The sequence below is a fragment of the Ursus maritimus genome, unplaced genomic scaffold, assembly GCF_017311325.1.
Source record: "Ursus maritimus isolate PB19 unplaced genomic scaffold, ASM1731132v1 scaffold_5, whole genome shotgun sequence".
NCBI lineage: Eukaryota > Metazoa > Chordata > Mammalia > Carnivora > Ursidae > Ursus > Ursus maritimus.
This window is the reverse complement of record NW_024426663.1, coordinates 69,143,585-69,149,183: the sequence shown is the minus strand read 5'-3', so window position 1 is coordinate 69,149,183 and position 5,599 is coordinate 69,143,585.

The window sequence follows — 5,599 nt, the reverse complement described above, 5'->3', positions numbered from 1 at the left end:
GTAACAAAGGATTATTAGCTTATTTAGTCTGCCAGCGCTGCCATAACAAAATGCCAAAGACTTCACCAGTGGCGTAAACATCAGAAATTTATTTTCTCATCGTTCCGGAGAGCAGAAGTCTAAGATCAAAGTGCCAGCAGGGTTGGTTTCTGGTGAGAACTTTTTCCTTGACTTACAGATGGCCATCTTCTCTCTGTGTCCTCACATGGCTTTTCCTCTGTGCAGCACCTTCCTCGTGTCTCTTATTAGAACACCAACCCCTTATGACCTAATTTACCTACTTACCTCCTGAAAGGTCCTATCTCCAAATACAGTCACACTGGGCGTTAGGATTTCAACATATGGATTTGGGGGATGGGGGAAACAATTCAGTCCATAACACTTGCCAATATGCTGTGCTCTTAAAGGACTGGCTCTTAGTGATATCTTTAGGGTCACACAGGAAACTCCATGCATGGTTCATCCAGGATTCATTCAGCTCTAGAAGGTCCATTTGCTTGTCCCATCACAAGTCATCAGCTACCTCTGGACTTGTGTCTTGGTATATAGAACAAGTATATATGGACTTGTGTCTGCAATACTGAAGCAACCAATGACACTTCTAAAGGAAACTCTTCTAACCTTTCCTTTACATATCAGGAAATAAAGCAAAACATTTCCCAATGATTCACAGCAATCCGGGTGCCTGTCCCATAAAGGTACTATTCTCATGACCTAAATCTCTATCCTTTTTAGATGTATTTCTCATGACTTAGAGCCATCTGAGTAAATCAATCCTTATTCATTCATTCATTCATTCATTCATTCATTCATCCATTCACTCATCAACTATTTATCATTGAATATGCTAGTCAATATCCAACACAAGGGGATTCAGAGATAAGGCAGACAAGGTCCCAACTTATAGTTGAGAACTGAATTTGAACTTTTAAAATTTGGACCTTTGGACCTAAGGTTCAAGGACATAATCACTGCCCTGGTTTCAATATCATAAAAATGTGGATCAAAATTAAAATCCTTTCAGGTCAGGACTGCTGTGAGGCCAAATAGTGCCTTTCTGCAAGTTAAAAAGTGGCAACCCCTGTGGGCCCAGACTGGGACATGAACAGTCCAAGCGTACAATGAGCATCCCTTTCTCCAATTGACACAGGCTAAGCAGGATGCACGAGCAGGATCGTGGCCACCTATAGACTCATCACTTGTACCCACTTGTCCAAAGAACACAAACTACACAATTACATGTGACAGTTGTCTTCCAGGTAGTCAGATTGAGAATATATCGGGGAGCAACACAGGCCACCAGGAAATGTTCCAATTGAACACCACCCCATAAACCAAAGAGTTAACCTGAGAAGATCAAGGTCCAGGAGATTTCAAGGCCAATCCAGAGATTAGGAGAATAGTCAGTAGAAACCCTGAGCCAAAAAATTGGAATATATAAATTCCACAAAAATGAAATTCTAGCAATCTTTGTAAATTGATTTTATCCCAAGGAACTCTTTTATCTGCTAGAGAAAGCAAGAAAGGTAGACTACCTATATATCATGCTTGTTCCAGCCACCTATTTTCTGAATTGGAATACAGATGAACTATGAATAGGGATCAAAGCTGTGAAGGCCATGTACCTTAGAAGTAATTACTAAATGCAAAGCAATAAAATCCTATTTCTAACAGAAGAAAGAAAGAAAGAAAGAAAGAAAGAAAGAAAGAAAGAAAGAAAGAAAGAGAAAGAAAGAAAGAAAGAAAGAAAGAAAGAAAGAAAGAAAGAAAGAAAGGAAGAAAGAAAGAAAAATTTAAAAATCAGCTAGGTAGAAACGACTAATTTCTAGTTACAGAAGTGATAATTGGGGGAAGAGGGGCAGTCTCAACTGTCCTGCATACACGATCCTAAAATATCTCTATATTTCATTTATTTTAGTTAGTGTTTTTCCAGTAGGCATGCATGAGTGCATGTCATCAATTCAGTGAGTGAGAAGTTTGATAAAACCATTTTTCTATATCATGAAGATAAATACACAACTTAGCTTTGGGCTTATAATTAAATGAACCACAAAACGCTGATTTATTAAAACTCTTTGCAGATTTTTGGACAGAAATATATTCATGCTCAAAGGTAACAAGAAATTATTGTAAAGGTTATTGAACTGAAATTTGTATTATTTTTATCCCAGAGGGAAAAAAAAAGATTTAAGTAAAACCTGTATTCCCTTAATTATATTATATCATATTTAGGTGGACCAAATTAATAATAAGGTTGATAGGAAATATTGCTGGTATATATGCTGATAAAATATAAATAACATTTTTCTTTTCTTTTAAAAAATTTTATTATGGAAATGTAGTTGACATACAATGTTATAGGAGTTTCAGGTGTACAACATAGTGATATGCGGTTTAGTATCAAAACCAGTGCAGTACCTGTGACCATACAGCAGCCCTCGATTCTAGAGCTATCATCTAGAATCCATATTCTAGATGGTCACAAACTGTCATTCTCCCTTCCACAAGCACGCTTGTTTTTAATCTTTATCAAACCTAATCTATCTTAATTTTCTACTAAAAGGTCCTAACCTACATTGCCATATCAAATTGTCCCATGAGCTTTAGAAACTGTTGTTTCTTACAATCACCCCCACATTTCTCCCACTACACCACCACATTGGCTGCTTTCAAAAGAGAGATGAAATGACGGAGCTATAGTCCTTTGCTTCATTGAGAGTCTCCTTTATTTACATTTCCCCTCCTCTGTGATTATCTGGCCTCTTCAAAAGCCTCCTTCTATATTCTCTAATTTAAAAAATACTGAAACAGAAGTCAAGTAAAATCAGCCATAATCATGTGACTTTAAAATGCATAGAAAGGGGCGCCTGGGTGGCTCAGTCAGTTAAGCATCCGGCTTTGGCTCGGGTCATGATCTCAGGATCCTGGGATGGAGCCCCTAGTTGGGCTCCCTGCTCAGAGGGGAATCTGCTTCTTCTTCCTCTCCTTCTGCCACTCCCCCTGCTCAAGTGCTCACTCTCTCTCTCTTTCTCAAATAAATAAAAGTCTTTGAATTAAAAAAAAATGTATAAAAAGTTAATGTATAAAACTAAGTCCACATCTTCATCTCTCTCCCAATCTATTCAATTGCAATGGTCAGAAGTTAAAATTAATAGTTCAGTGCCCACATTTTCTGACATTTTTCTATTTTTATACAGATGTCTTTCTCTCTTTTTCATGTTTGATGTGTGTTTGTAAACACTTAAATATACGCCATCTTATTCCCTCCAAATTTGGGAGTGTGTACACACACACATTGCTTTTTCCATTAAAAATATCTTACAGATATCTGCACATTAACACAAGGAGAACTACTTTATTCTGTTACAGGGCTGTGTGATATTCCATTGTACGATTCTCCTAGAATTTGTCAATACTTCATTGAAAGTTTACATACAGTTTTTTATATGTGACATGGCAATACAATTAAAATACATCCTTAGGTACTCTTTATGCACTCAATTTTTCCATGTAATAAATTTCTCAAAGTGAGATGGTGAAATCAGAAGGGTGTTTTTTGATGGGATTCTTGAGAATAGGATTCATTTTTGGATTCCCATAGGATTTATATAACACTCCAAGATATGGTGGTCACTAACTGGTGTTAGCAGACCCTAGTTAATTGAGTGGTTGACTATTCTAAAAATGTAAATGCCTGGCAAATACAATTGATCGACCCTTTCACTTTTCCCTACAGTGATGGATTCTACACAGCCATCCAAAGCTATAGTTGAGGAGGTTCTGGTGATAGGCAATTCTTCATTGAGAAGCCATGTTTTATTGTTTGACTTGAATACCAATGAAAGCCATCCTTCCATTATCACTGAGTAAGCACTAGCATCTCTTGGTTTTGCTGCATCTTAATATACCAATCTTACTGGGAAAGTACATCAGGTATTAGGTGAGTGTAGTACACTTTGAAAAGACCCTTGTCCAAAAAGGCAGGCATGTTACTATCAAAATTCATAACTGGGCCAATACCTCTAGCATACAGCTTCTTCATTTTTGAAATAAGAAAAATGACAGACTCCATGGTCTTTTCTAGTTCTAAATTCTCTACTATAATCCCCACTGAAAAAGACAGCAGTGTGAGGGGCGTCTGGGTGGCTTAGTCACTTGAACAACCATCTGTCTCTTAGTTTCAGCTCAGGTCCTGATCTCAGCTTTGTGGGATGGAGCCCCACATGGGGCTCCACACTCAACGCAGAGTCAGCTTGGGTTCCCTCCCTTTCCCTCTCCCTCTTCATCTGCCTCTCCCTCTCTGCTCCTCTCCCTCTGTTCCTACCCCCACTCCTGTGCACTGCCTATTAAATAAATAAATAAAATCTTTAAAAAAAAAAGATAGCAGCGCCATATTATTTAACTTCTAAGATATTCCTCCCACTTTGATTGAAAATGGAATTATTAGAAACATTTTTCCTAGATCCATTCAAATTGTATAAAACTGGAGATAAATGTTCATATATCCTCTAATTTGCAAACAGTCAAAATGGGTATTCTGATTCCTACTGCACAGAGTTTTTGTGAACATTCAAAGACAGATACCCTTAGAATACTTTGTATAGTGCTTAGCATATACAAATACTCAGTGACTTCTACATTCCTTCATTATGATTCCTGGAGAAGGTTTAGAGCTTAAGTTTAAATGCTATACCACCATATCCTGTTTTAAATTATGAAATTATTTAAAATAGCAGAATTAAATAATTAATCATTATCAAAAAATTTTGACATAAATTTTGAAGTGTCTTAGCCCCTTTAACAAAGACAGGAATAATCTCAAACATATTTACTCCTGAACTAATATCAAAAGAGCTAAAATATAAAATGTAACAAGCGGAAGAGATTAGAAAGAACATACTTAGACTCCCCAATCACTGTCGGTTTATCTAGGTCCAGCCCATGAACTGAAAGAACCCTGTGTTATGCAACTTGAGTAACAATGCCAAACCACACCCTGGCGGAAATAGCATCCCAAGGTTCTAGCACTTAAAATAGCTACTCCTAGCACATATAAAGGCCAGCACATGTATATTTTATGTATTTTATTATTTCATAAGATTTCAAGCTACAACATATTACAGAAAGGAAGGACATATGCAATCATTAAATCCTTTAAAGTTAGAAAGAAAACTCAAAACCTTGACCTTATTCAAACCAATTCTCTCCTAAGGTGCATTATACATACGGTCTACATTGCAATCAAATGCCAAAGAAGATTTGCCTACAGTCTCTCTGCTCCAAATGCAACTTCACCTCTCACCTTTGGGAACTTCCCATCATGTTTTCTCTGCATAGAATCCTCATCCCCCAACTTCTTTCCCTTTTTTTTTTTCTTTCCCTTTTCTTCCTGAGAGAGAAAGAATCCCAAGTAGGCTCCACACTCAGTGCAGAGCACAGGGCACAGAGCCCAACACAGGGCTCCATCTCACAACCCTGAAACCATGACCTGAGCCAAAATCCAACACAGAGCTCCATCTTACAACCCTGAGACCATGACCTGAGCCAAAATCAAGGATTGGATGTTTAACCAACCGAGCCACCCAGGTGCCCCTTCATC